At 56.4% G+C, this 14197-nt stretch overlaps 1 protein-coding gene across 4 annotated transcripts in view; it reads right to left on the bottom strand.

The window, feature by feature from the left end:
* MEF2D (myocyte enhancer factor 2D) overlaps positions 1-13656 on the bottom strand; it is a 72394-nt gene extending 58738 nt beyond the window's left edge. The window contains exon 1 of one of the 4 annotated variants that reach the window (XM_033082830.1): positions 13584-13656. The gene's annotated coding sequence lies outside the window, so the exon portion shown is untranslated. Of the gene's footprint in view, positions 1-2039; positions 2059-13128; positions 13243-13583 lie in introns of those variants that run through there. The other 3 variants (XM_033082835.2, XM_033082829.1, XM_033082831.1) reach the window with 3 other exon arrangements.
* Between the last annotated feature and the right edge of the window lie 541 nt (positions 13657-14197).

The following is a 14197-nucleotide window of genomic DNA, read 5'->3' as shown; positions in this document are numbered from 1 at the left end:
CTGGTGGAGCACATGGCCTGGCAGGGCCCACACAGCCCCTTCCACCCGGCTCCACGGGCGCCGCCACGCACGGCTCAGCCCTAACGGGATAACAAGCTCACAATGAGATCCTAATGAAGGATTAGCGAAATACAGTTTAAAGAGATTAAGTCTGGGTGTAGCACTGAAACTTTTTGATTTATTTAATTTTTTCCTGACAGCCCATCAGAGGTGAGACACGGATTACAGCCAACATGGATGGAGCTGGCATTCGCCGCTGGCTCTGGCGACTCGGGATGGTTTTCGCATCGCATTTGTGCAAAGAGGGGCCAGGGCTGTAAAAAGGATGGAGGAACACACAAAAAATGGCTCGTGGCGCCTGCAAGCCCTGCCCAAGGCGCTTCACAGCCAGCCAGAGGCTTCCTTCATCTCTCCCCTCCCACAGCAGTCCCTTCCCATCTGCATCCCAGCTGCGCCCGATGCTCTCAGTCCCGTTCATAATGACTGTTGATGTTATCCGCCCGAGCCCGAGCCTTCCAAGGAGCCCCAGGGAAGCAGGTACTCAACTCTCATTCAGGGAAAGTTATTAATAGTAATTTCTTGGCTCTACACAAACAGAGCAAGAAGTCAGCCCTGGCCTGGGAGAGCTTGGCGTGACTGCCAGTCCCACGTGCTCCGAAAGGTCAGGAGTCTGGTTCACCCCCAAATCAAACGAGGATGTTTAAAATAGAAGGCAACACATCTGGGGTTGCTTTTTGGCTTGTTTTGCCCACTCATATTTTTTCTGCAACCACCAACACCACAAATTTTCTCCTCCTGAGAAAGGGCAACGTGACAGTCACCCCATCACAGGAATCCAGGAGTGGGAATTTGCTAAACCAGCCCCAAGAGTGCTAATGCCCAAGGGAAAATGGAAAAGCAAGGCTGGGGATGTGGGACAGGCTCGTCCCATGAGCAGTGGGGCAACTGCTCAAACCCACCCCTCATTTCAGCCAAGTCCTCAAAAGCCACGCGACAAGAGGGAGGTGGGGAGCTGAGAAACATCCCTGTTGAGAGACTACAAAACAAATCAAATGAAGATGTTTGGAGCAGATCCAGATGTTTATTAGTGACGCACACGGAGGTATAAATAATTATCCGGTAGGAATTTTGTTCACAGGCAGCTCTCCCTTATCTAATCAGATCTTGGTGCGACATGGCCCTGGCCTCCCCCTGCTTAAAAAGTCTTGAGAAAACCAGATGCAAAATAAAAAAACCTCACTAGGGGCACCAATTTAATCCCATTAATCACTGGATACTGGGAGCAGAGCTGCCAGCACTCAGATCTCATCCGGCACAGCTTAAGGGAGGATTTTTTCCTCCAGCAGGAGCACTGGCAGAGGGTCAGATCCTGCACGAGGGTGAAGAGAAAGGCCAGGAGCTGAACCCTAGCACCCTGCCCCATGTCCAGCACCAGACACAGGTAAAATGCCATCTGTGGGCACAGAAGCCACCGTGGCACTGGCTGGGCCCCTCCACACCAGTGCAAGGAGCTGGACAAGCTCTCGCCTGTAAAAAACCAACTGCTTAAAATACCCTGGCCAACAAACCCCTCCCTTGTCCGGCTGCGTGGTACCGACCGGCCTCTCCAGCGTCCGGACACTGCAATTACCTAAAAATAAATGGACCACAAACCTCGAGAGGCCAAATGGCTGAGGGGGATGAGGATGGCAGGGAACGTGCCCCAGCAGCACCGAGCCTGGCTGGAGGGACCAGCAGCCATGAGCGGCTGTCACAGCACCACCGAAGCCAAAGGGTTCACATGCAACCAAAAACCAGGTAGAAAAAAAGGCTTTAACAGCTCAAAACCACCACCTGAGCTGATTTTTCATCACCTAACCCATGGGAGGTGCCAGCCCAATGAGCCGCACCACCACCCCCCGCATCAGCAGCCCCTCACCCTGCCAACCCCCCACCAGCATTTCCGATGGTTTTACAAAAATTTAACCAACCCAACCCACCATAGGCGAGGCTGCAGAGGGTTTTGCAGAGGCCAGAGAGGAGCAGTGTTGGAAACTTACTGTAGGAAATTGGCCGCTCGGCTCCAGCTCCTTGTCCCTACTGGTGGGAAAGTCTATAAATCTCTAATAAGGAAAAAAAAAAAAAATCCCCTCCTATTTTATTCCTTCTCTCTCCCCCCTTCCAAAGGATTGCGAAACGGAGAGGGCAGCCAGGGCTTGGATTCGCAGCATTTCTGAGTTCCTACAGAGTCTGGGCTCCCTGCCACCAGCAACAGCGGCTCTGGGGGTGTGGAAAAAGGGAGGAAAAAAAATAAAAAGAAGAAGAGGAGTAAAAAAAAAAATATATAAAAAAAGTCCTGTTTATTTTGGGGGATGAGAGAGAAAGCTTGCACTGCACAAAGCGGGGTGGAGGGGGAGCGAGGCTCTGGCACTCCTGCAGGCACCACGCATTTGGGAATCAAAAAGGCTCCGTTAAAACACCTCAATTTTGGGTGGGAATACTGAGCTTGCAGAGGATGCTCTTTCCCAGAGTGTACATGGGCAATAAGCAATCTCATATAGAGGGAGGCAGCACCTCCAGAGCAGCTGGAGCCCCTCGAGGGCACCCATGGGTGCCAGTGGCAGCTCTCCCCTGGCCTGCCCTGACGCGGCCCCGGGCGCTGTGAGGGGAATTACTGAAGACAGGCTGGAAGAAAAGCCTGCTCCAGCCGTGACCCAGATTCCCCTCCAGCCTGATCCCTCACTGAAGTCATAATCCTTGGAGGGCTTCTGGTCTTTTTTTTTTTTTTTTTTTTTTTAAATACATCCCTGAGCGTTGCCATGGTGACGAGGGGGATGCTATAATTTCAGCATTATAGACTTCAGTGCGAGAACAGGAGGGAGAAGGTGGTAGAAATATGGATGAGCTGCACTGGTAATGCATTTAGGGGGAAAAAAAAAGAATTAAAAAAAAAGAAAGAAAGAACCAAGGCAGCACCTTGGTTTGGGCAGCAGAGGCTGGAGGAACAGGGTCATGTCACAGCTGAAGGGATGCAGGGGATCATGGAATGGTTTGGGTTGGAAAGGACCATAAAGATGGTCTTGTTCCACCCCCTGCCATGGGCAGGGACACATTCCACTAGACCAGGATGCTCCAAGCCCTGTCCAACCTGGCCTTTGGCACTTCCAGGAACCCAGGGGCAACCTAAGCAACCTCTGCCAGGGCCTTACCACCTTTAGAGGGAGTATATTATTCCCAGCATCCCACCTAACCCTGCCTTCTGTAAGCATGAAGCCATTCCCCCCTTGTCCTGTCACTCCAGGCCCTCATCCAAAATCATCTCCAGCTCTCTTGGAGCCCTTTAGGCCCTGGAAAGAGCTCTAAGGTTTACCTGGAGCACACTCTTCCCTGGATTGGGCACATGCTCCTGTCCCTCGGCCAGAGGACCCACTCTGGGTCATTGTCAGGGCAGCAGCTTCTCTGGGCATGGAAACTCCAGACCCCACAGGGCTTTGGGGGATGCAGGCTGCCACCCTGCCAGAACACAGCAACAAGTCCTAAATCCCCCAGAAAACCTTGTGGAGCCCAAGGTGGCCCTGAGCAGGAGCACCCTATTTTGGTGTGGCCTTAGCTCAGCAAACCACAGCTCAGCACCCAGCAGATTTGCAAAAACTTTGCAAAGAAGCAACTCCAAAAGTGCTGCCCTCCCATTTTTACCTGTTTCCTGCCACCTTTCCTTTCTGCCTGATTTGCCCACAGCAGGTCTCCAAGGTATCCCATCATGAGCAGGGTGTGGGAGAGCCTGTGCTCCTGCTGGAACAAAACCCACCATGATTTCACAAGCACATGAGATACCTCTGGATGCTCTTAATGTCACAGCACCTTGGTTCAGCCCTAGAGAGCCCCTGGGCTGAGTTTTCAGGCTAGTGACCTGTGACCCCACAAAGGGAGGAACCAGGAACCTGATGGCTTCAGCCCTCCCCAGACCCTTGGGACCTCAAGCTCTCCTGTGGCACACAAATAGCAAAACTGCACGAACAGAAGCCAAACCAGTTTTAGCCACATTTCCACCCCGCTCGCAGCCCTTCCCGCCCCATTGCCAGGCACTGAACCGGCACCTGCTGTGACGAAAGATTTCCGAAAGACGCACAAATAAAAATAAGATCATACACAAACACCTCTGCCCAAACCCAGACCAACGGCCCATGACCCCATCACACGAGATGTGGGCTGCCAGGGACTCACGGGGTCCCAGAGGAAGCCAGATTGCCCCGAGGGATGCCAGGTCCACACCATGCACAAGTGGGAAGGTGAGAAAAAGCTGAGGTCTGGTGTGCAGCACATGGCACCGCGTCCTCTGGCCATGCAGCCTGCACCCCTCAGCCTCTCTGAGGGCTGGGAGAGAGATCCTGACCACAAAACCCAGGTGGGCAGTGTCAGGGGGCACTGAGACATCACTGTCTCAGTTCTGCACTGGAGCCTCGGTGCCTGGATCCTCGAACCCCAGCTTGATGTTGGGACAAAAGGGTCTCCTGAGCTCTAAAAGCCTAAATAAAACCACAGCACATCACTGCAAAAGTGGGAACTCCAGTTGTGAGGTGGCAGCAGGTGCCAAGGACCCCCCACCAGAACTCAATGTGCTGCTCCTTCACAACAAAAAAACTCGTGTAACCCCAGTGGAAAAAATATCATGACTGTTTTGTTTCCGTGCCCAAAGGGGAGCCAAACCCCCAAACTACCATCTTCAGCATCTGACCTGTCAGGCCTTGGGCCATCAGGGCGCTTTCAGCAGTGCCCCGAGCTCCAAATTTAGCCTCAAAGGTATTTATCTCTGAGAAGCTAAAAACCAAAGCTGCATTTGCATAACAAAAAGACCCCGATGCTCGGTGCTAGTGCTGCTGGCAGGGGAGAGGACATGCAAAGCAGGCTCTCTCTCGCCAAGCAAAGGCAATGAAGGTCACCCAGGCAGATGCTCAGCTCACCGTGGCTGGTCCTCTCCACTGGAAAGGACAAGGCAAGAACATCTTCCCATAAGGAAAGCATCTTCCCAACCTTCCCACTTCCACCTCGTCCAGTTGGAGCACCTCTCTCCAGCACAAAGGCAGGCGTGAAATCCTCCTTCCTAAAGCACACACTCACATCTGGCCCTAAGGCTGAAAGACCTGAGGGCAACTAACAGGATTTTTCCAAACTCTCTCAGTCTGTGTTGAGAGCTGGGCTCACCATTTTCCTCTCCTGCGTGCCAGTGGCTGGCACAAGGCCAGGCAGCTTCATCCCCTCAGGAGCAGTGCCCATGGGGAAGCAGGGGGTGAGGAACCCAGCCCTTGGCCTTTCCCCAGCACGTCCCCTGGGGCCCCCAGGAGCAATCAGGAGCTGATCCCACCGGGACCCCCACCCCTCCCAGCACAGCAGCTCTGCGTTCAGCTGTCTGACACCAGGTCAGCACCTGTTGGTGCCCGCCCGCAGCTCAACCCAGCACCTGTCCCATCGTTTTGGGACAAAGTCCCTTCAGGAACTGGCGCCACCCGACTCCCTGTCTCCTCCTTATCTCACACCGACTGAATCTCCTCCTGCCCCACCATCCTCACAATTCACTCAAAAGCTCAACTGTACCAAAACCCCAGGGCACCACACCGAGCCCAATAAAGCATCGCTGTGCCCCAGGCCGCCCCAAGAGCCAGATGTTCACGTCTCACCCCCCTCTCCCCTTCCCCCCCCCGACAAGGAAACGCCAGCTCTGGGGAGAGGATTGATGGAAGAGCAAGAAGCAGCCACCAGCTGCCGCGGGAAGAGGCCTTGGCTGCCTTCACTACCAGCATCTTGCTCCAACCATTTGTTCTGCTTCTATTTTCGAAAGCGCTGGGGCTCGGCTCCATAGATCCCAGCCTCCCTCCCAGCCTCCCCACCGCCGAGCAAGGCGACACATTTCTGCTAAGAGGGAGCGCCGGCTCCCCTCCCCATCTTGGCAGCAGCATCCACGCAGGACTGGGGATATTTTTGATCGAGCGAGCAGAGAGGTGCTAGTTTTCCCGGCGGCTCATTGCCGGCGCGTGGGAAGGACGGCCATGGCGAGTCAGGGAAGGTTGAGGATGGATCCGTGACTGATCCCTGTGCTTAAAACCCTGGAGATGGGGCGTCAAATCCTCCTAAGTCATGCAAAGTGAGATGTCCAGTGGCACACGGAGGTCTGTGGGAAAGCATCAGCCAAGGGACAAGGCTGGAGGTGAGGCCTGAGTTTGGCTGCATCCCAACGCCCTGAGCCCTTCTGGGAGCCCCCACGCACCCCATGCTCTCAGAGGAGAGCTGGCATGCACACACTGTCCTTGTGATCCCAAGTGCTGCTCCTCACTGGAGTACTCGATGCAAAACTGCCCCAAGCCCAGGTCCAAGTAAGCCCTGTCTTCACCCAACCTTCTACATCCTGCTCCAGTTATTGAAATAAATTTGCTGCTACAGCAGGCTTTTCCCAGGGGCAGAGATGTGTCTCCAGGGAACATGTGGTTTACCCCTGGGATAAACCCAAGGGTTGGAATGAGATGATTTTTAAGGGCCCTTCCCACCTAAACCATTCCATGTGTCTGTGATAACTGTGCCTAGAGGCACCTCCTCACCTCCATGACCTTCCCAGTGGTGCCAGCACCAGACACGATCGCTGACACACAAACACTTTCCTTTCCCCCGTGGTTCTTCCAGCAAGTTCTGAACCAGTCCAAGTGCTTGCTGCATGTCAGGCTCCATGACTGACAGAGCCAAAGCCAGAGCTCCCTGCAGGGAATTCTAAAGGCCAAAAAGCTCCCAGCAGGAGAAGGGTGCTTGTGGCAGAGCCAGGCTCCAGCAACACCAGGATTTTAACAAGCTGTGGAGTCTTCAGCCACTCCAACCTGCCACCCATCATCCAGCAGAGCAGCACCAGGGCTCCCACCCAGAGGAGGTGCCACAGGACACTGCGCGCCAGGGATGGACACCATTCCCAACCACGGGCATTCAGACAAAGTGGGCAGTTCCTCCCAGGGCTGGCAGCTCACTCAGATGCCAGCAAGAAGCCTGCGGGTACCAGCTCCACAGGGACATTTATCACATTTACACAAAGCACGACAGCTCAGCCCTCACCTATAGTTACACAAACACACAGCCACTCTCTGCCTCTGTATATCCAAAATGGGTGAAAAACACCCATTTCTTGGCCATCCCAAGCTTGCAGATGGTCCTTCCCCATGGATCAAGAGCATCCATGCCTGGAGCCTGATTCCAGACATTCCCAGCCCAGCCCCTCATCACAGACATTTATCTCCTGCTCCCAGCACTGAGCACAGCAGCTGCAGTGCAGGACGGTCTTGGTGACTGCCTGTGCAAAATAAAAAAAGGCTGGTCGGTCAAAATAACTTGTCCACATTCTTTATTGTAATTTTTTTCTTCCCTGCTAGTGGAAACTCCTGCTCCGGCACCATGTCTCAAGGTTACTGCTAGGGGTGGGGGAGGATTTCAGGTTTTACAACTGAAAAATTCCAGAAAGAAACCCAGAAATGTTGCCAGCCTTTTACTAAACACAAGTCCTTTATCCAATTAATTTATTTAACTTTTTTTTTTTTTTTTTTACATTTGATGCAGCAGTTTTAAGCAAACTGCGTTTTTTTCAGCCCCTCAAATTTTGTCTGCTTCGGTAGAAAATTCTCACTGATGCCATGAACATTTCCAATTCTCAACTTCTTTTTTAAAGAAAACTAAACCAGATGAATCTGACCCCACATATTTTCCCCACCTGCACAACATGAGATGTGTTCCTGGGTATGGCACCTAGCAATTTTTCCCTGAAGTCTTCCAATAATTGGAAAGAAAAAAATGTAAGAGTAAAAAGAAAAATTTCATCTTCAAAATAAGAAAAGAAAAAAGATGCTTTTGAAAAGGGTGGAGGAAAGTCGCTTTGTTCCAAAAGGCACTTCCATTTAAAAAAGAAGATGAAAATTTCCAAGCAGGGCTATTTATTGCCACTGCTTATATCCATCAATAATTCCTTGCACCTGAAGCTCCACCACATCCTCCAGAGCAGGCACCCCCAGGCCCACAGCCCCAGCAGTCCCGGGGCCATGAGCTGCAGGATCCATCAGGCAGGAGATGCTGATAATCCCCCTATAGCAAAAGGAGGAGAGAGGAGAAGAAGGAATCCCACTAGGAATCCTAAAATGATCCCTTGGCAGCCCTGGGGTGGGCTCAGGCCAGGACCTGGCCCCACAGGCAGGTGCCGCTCCCCAAATCTCATTACTACTTTTTGGGGATGGAAAAAAAGGTAAAAAAATCATCTGGGAGCCACGGATTTGTCCTGCCTCCTTCCAAAAGAAAAAGGCTGATGCAACAGCAGTGCTGCAGTGGGAGGTCACCCTTCCCCACAGCCCCCAGCTCCCCACCATGCCCCAAGCTGGGGGGGCTGCAGGCATCTCCTCCTGGAAGCGGTTTGGGGTTTGTGCCGGACGCTTGCAGGAAGCTGTCTGAAGCTCTGGAAAAAGAAACAATTCCTCCTCCTCCTCTTCCTCCCTGCCTAGAAATAGGTGATTTAATTACCCCCTTTCCAAGCCCAACCACCACTGACTCAGGACAGGAGGTGGGAGTGCTTCCACCCTGCGCCGGCTCATGCCCAGCAGCAGCCCAAAGCCACCGTGCCCGGCTTTGACCTTGAGCCATTGTGCCAGCAGCACTGGGCTGCCAGGGCACAGCCAGGGCTCAGCTCCCCACCTCTGCATTCCAACCAGTGCTGCTCACTTCAAGCAAGGAGGGTCAGGCCATAGGTGCTGCGACCCCCTCCACGCTCAGCCACGGGCAGGGCCGTGCGCCGCCTCCAGGAAAAGCAACGGCTAATTGCGAGCTGGGAAATCCTACGTGTCCTGCTGGGCACTAAGAGTGAAACGTGCAGCCTGGCTGCTTGGGGATGGGACACCATGGTGGCTCCTGGGTGGTGGCTGGAGCCTGCCACATCCCAGCACAGGCATCATCCCTCCCTTCCAGGACACCCGCCCGGCACCGCTACGGCTGCTCGGGCTTCGCATTTTGGCAGCAAAAGAGCAGCACCACAGGCTGGGGACTGGAGGGGCACAAAGCTGTTTTAAAGTCCCACTGGGCACCATGGCAGTACCCAACACTGGCAACAGGCCCTGGCAGCTGTTCCAGTATTCCAGCAGTCAACCATAACCAGGAGATCGCCCAAAGGGTGACACAAATGGTGGCAGCAAGGACCCACCACCACTGCGTGCACCTCACCTCATTGCCCCCTTTTATGTAGGGGAAGGTGATCACCCACAGCTCAGAAGCAGCCTGGGAATTGTGGAGCAGCTAAGCTGTCCCCACAGTCTTGTCATGACCCACACAAACACAGGACAAGTTTTCCCAAAAAACTGTTCCCATGCAGGTCAGAGACCCAAGCCCCCATCTTCTGAGCTCCCATAAAAGAGAAAGCAAACCTAGACCCCAACCCCCCCAAAATAAATCAATCCAAATTGGAGCATTTATCAAACCTTTGCTCTCCACTTGGGCACTTTTTTTTAGGATTTTTTAAAGGATGCAGACTTTTGTCTGTTTTGCAAGTAGTGGGGAGCTACAGCACAGGGACACTGAGAGTGAGGGGAAAGGAAAAATTAAAGAACCACAAGCAAAGCAAAGTGGAGTGCAAGATGCAAACCGACAGATCCAGGGAGGCAGAGCTGCTGGCAGGCAGACGGCGAGATCCATCTTGAAAGCAAAAGCAAACTGCTGCTCACACAGGCAGAGGGAAAACCTAGAGGTCTTCAGCACTGCCTGTGCTCTGATCAAACAAAGTGATTAACAAATCTCAGCTTTTTACTGAAAGCTTCTCTAATTAGAGGAAAAAAGGAAAGGAAAAAACAAAACCAAACCCCTGAGAGTCACATCGAGTGGTGAAGCCCCAGACAGTGCTGGGTGAAGCTGAGGGGGGAATGCACCCCACAGTCCTGCTGGCACAGGGAGGGCAAGCACAGCCAGGGCACCCAGGGCTCACCCCGTGGCACCAGCACAGCCACACATTTCCATGCCTCCCCAGCCTTCCTCCTCCTCCCCTTCCTCCTCCTCACTTGCTTTCTGCTCACCGCGCCGGGCTCAGCAGCAGAGCTGAACCTTCCCGGGAGCAGCACTGTCATCTACAATAGAGTCACCTCTGAACTCGGGACGGCTCAGCCTCCAGGAACTGCCAAAATAGCGATAAAAATAAGAAAGAGCCCCTGGCCCGAGGAGTTCACCCTCCGAACAGATGGGACGGCGGCGGGGTGAGACAGGGGAATATTTTTAGCTCTGGTTGCAGATGGGGAAGTCCAGCACAGCATCGACACGGCAGCCCCATCTCCACCCGTGCTGCTCACCGTGCCTGGGTCACCTCCGTGTGCACTCCCGGGTATTAAGAGGATTTAATGGGATGCTGTCTGCTCACTTCCTGAGCCTCAGGCACCACCTTCCAGGCCAGTTCACACCATCACAGCTCCACATGGCACCTCACCATCGCTGCCAGTAGGGCAGCTGTGGTCCGGGGGAGCAGAGGCAGTGTCAGCAACCCACACCCCTGTCCCTCTTTCCCCTTCATTCCCAAAATGTCCCTGCAATCCATCAGAGCAGAGATGTCACGCAGCACCCCACAGCGGGTTCCTCCCAGCACGCTCCAGGCGATGCCAACCTGACCCTGGGAAGCACTCTGGCATGGAAAAAAAGAGGGAAAAGCGATTTCTGCCCCTCACCACAGATGCTTTTTCAGCTTCAAATGACTCGCCCATGGTGCCAGATGCATAGCTTGTAGCTGAGTCCTCCACACCTAGTTGAAGCCCTCCTGTTCATTCGGGATGTGCCAAGCAGCATCTCCCCCCTCCCTCACATCCATCTTTCCTTCCTGAGCCAGGGCCTGCACCAGCACGGACACCTCCCTGCCAGGCAGCTGCCGGCACCAGCTCCCGGCACACGCCAGCACCGCGGCAGCTGGGTCCCGCTCCCGGACTTTTCGTCCGACACTTTCGGCTTTGTTCTCCCTCTCACAAAGCCGACGTGAGGCTGCTCTGGCAGCATGAAGGGACCTTGAAGTGGATGCAGTTTATGACCATATTTAGGCTCCTTTATGTTGCCAGAGTCACAGTAAAGGGCTGCAGCATTAAATGAGACTCAGACCCCACTTGTTTCACTTGGCAGCCTGGGAAAAATCCACCCTGGGTGACTCCAGCACCATCCATGCCTCCGCCCTGCCCGCTCAGGGACAGCACAAAATAGCAACAGCCCTTTCCAGCTCTGCAGTTGCACTTCCCAAGAGGAACAGGAGCCCCATAGCAGTGAGGAGGGGGGGATTAAACACATTAACCACCTCCCCCATTACGAGAACAACACCAAAGCGTGGGGAAGCAAAGGGATGTGCCCAAGGTCACCTACTGACAAAGCCAGCACTTCCCAAGGTCCCAAGAGCCCCCCAGCAGGACTGAGCACACACAAGGACGTGACCACTCAGCATGAGGAGCCCTCGAGCCGGTTTGTGCTGAGGGAGAGTCCGGGCAGGAGTGGAAGCCCTGAGCCACCTGACACAGGAGTCAATGCCCCTTCAACACGAGCATGTTAAATCCCTGCTGTGGCAGAGGCACCAGCGAAACCCGAGCAGTGGCCCCCACTGCTGCGGGGACACTGGCCACCTGCTTGGAGCCGGCACAAGTGCAGATGCCTCAGCTTGGCAAAGCCGCGACAACTGCAGGGGCTGAAGGGCAAGGTGGTGGGGGTGGAATGGAGAATTCATGAGGCCCATCCAGAGGTCTGTGACCTTCAGGAGCCTGTAGCGCTGATCCTGAGGGCAGAGCAAGCAGCTCGCTTTGGAGATCCAAAGAGACAGGGGCAGCTCAGTGCCCCCAGGCCAGGGCCACCAGCACCAATTCAGCTCAGGGAATAATCCTTACCTACACCTAAAACCTGCACCCCTGGCCTGATGAGCGTTCCCGTCGTGCTGAGGCCGATACAGCCCCTTCCCCATCAGCAGCAAGATTTCAGGCTGGCTATCCTGGGACAGTGGATTGAGAACACCCACCTTGGTCAAGCAATGCCAGCCCAAAAATCCACACACAGCCAGGCACTGCGGGAGAAGGGGCTTTGGAGGGAGAGGATCCGGCCTTCCCGGGGCGGGGGCAGGCAGAGGTGCTGAGCTGAAGTGCGAGGGCAATTTGCACAGGTGTCTCTGTCCCTGCCCAGACCCCCACCCACAGCAAGGGGGAGTCACCAGCCAAAACTGCGTGGCAGCTCTGACACTTGTGGAGGATGAGAGGAGGGGGCAGCCCAGCTGGTGGCCGTGCAGAGCTGGGGGTACCATGGAGCTCCACGGGTGCAGGGGGAAGAGCCACGCGTGTGGCACACACGTCTCACTGACCGTGAGCTGCTCTTGTGCATGAGGGGAGAAAAGGAAAATAAATAAAAAATAAAAATAAAAACCAACGACAAAGCCAAAGGGGTTTGGGAGCTGCAGGGAAGGGGAAAGCTGCAGGCGAACCGGCGTCACAGATGCCGAACAGGCACAGATGCCGGGCGCCCTGTCACCGCATCCCCAGCAGCATCGCCGGTGCCTGTGGCCGAGGAAGCGCTCGGCACCCCGGGGAGGCCGTGGTTTAGTGACGCGGTCCGGCCCCACCACGATGCCCTGCTCCGGCCGCTGTCGGATGGAGCTGAGGCACTGAGCCCCCCCGGACAAACAATCCCAGCTGTCGGCTCCGGAGCCGGCTCTCGGCCAAGGCATGGACGCTCCAGGACTCGATTTACCTCCGGCTCTCCCAAAATCTGCTCTTGCCAATCAAAACGCTGCCCCCACCGGCACCCGGAGCCTCGCCGGCGGGTCCCCCCACAGCGCCCGTGTCACCGCCCGATGTCCTGCCAGCGAGGGCACCCCCAGCCCCCGAAACCCACTGGGCCCAGCTTCTCCCGGGGTCCCGCCAGGCCGCAGCGGGTCCCATCCGGGGGTGGACGCAGTGTCGCGGGTGGGCTCACGGTCTGTCACCACGGGGGTCCCACGGGGACATTGCCCACCGCCCCAGAGCGGGGTGGGCACCCCCAGTGCTGCCCCCACCCCACAGACAGCAGCCAGCGGGACCATCCCCGTGTGCCGCACCCGGCACCCGCACCCCACCGCGTCCCGCACCCCGCCGCGTCCCGCGCCGCCCTCACCTGTCCCCGCAGCGCTCAGGCCGAGCCGCCACCTCTTCCCCTTCCTCCCGCTCCCTCCTTCACCTCTGCACCATTTTGGTGACGGTTTGTTTTGAAGCCGAGGGGGGAGGAGGAAGGAGGGGGGCGCGGGGGGAGGATGTGCCGCTGCCGCCGCCGCCGCCGCTGCTCCCGCCCCCGCCCAGCCCCGCGCCTCGGGGCGGCTCCGTGCGGCGCGGGGGTCGGGGGGTCCCTCCGTTCCCCCCACCCCAAACACAGCCGGGACGAGCGGGGCTCCGCGCGCCCCCCTCCTGAGGCTGCCCGGGGAAAAGGAAGGGGGGTGGGGGGGGGGGCGTTCTCGGAAGTAGCGCCAGAATCGCGAAACGTTAAAAGAAATCAAAAATAATTAAAAATAACAATTAGAAGGAGGGGGGGGGAAAAGCCGACAGCGAAGAAGCGCGAGAGCGGGAGGGACCCACCTGAGCGGGGCGCGGACCGGCCGCTGCCGGGGCTGCGGCGGAGCCGGCGGGGAGCGACCATGGCCGGGCCCGGCCCAGCGTCAGGGGCGGCGGCGGCGGCGCGGGCGGCCAATGGCCGCGGCGGGGGGGGAGCGAGCGGGGCCGGGGTGGGACCGGGGCCAAGGGGGGCTGAGCCGGGGGGGAACCGCGGCCTAGCGGGGCTGAGCCAGGCCCGGGGCTGCGCGGAGACGGGGAGGGGGGATCGTAGCCGGCCGGAGGGTGTGCTGGGCCCGGAGCTCCCCTCTCCCACCCTCAGGGTCTGGCCTGGCCTCACTCGTTTTCCCCATGGTGGGCAGCAGTGTCCGGCCCGGCCCCGCGTCACCCCATCAGTGTCTGGCCCGGGTGGGGGGGCATGGTGGGTTCTGCCCCAGCTTCCTTGGGGGGTCAGGCTCAGGACAGTGTGTCAGTGGGGTGCAAGTGTCCCTAAACCTCCTCAGGTGACATCGGCTGCCTGTGAAGGTCCCAGTTGTGCTGCCGGGACGCTGGGTCCGGCACTCGGACACAGTGGAAGGTGCCAGTTCTGTGTCTGGCAGAGCCCTCGTGGGTACAGTGCTGTCCGGTGTGGCCGGACACAG

The sequence above is a fragment of the Catharus ustulatus genome, chromosome 30 (assembly GCF_009819885.2).
Source record: "Catharus ustulatus isolate bCatUst1 chromosome 30, bCatUst1.pri.v2, whole genome shotgun sequence".
NCBI classification, from domain to species: Eukaryota; Metazoa; Chordata; class Aves; order Passeriformes; family Turdidae; genus Catharus; species Catharus ustulatus.
Note: the sequence above shows the minus strand (reverse complement) of the source record. Positions and strands in the feature narration are given on the sequence as shown.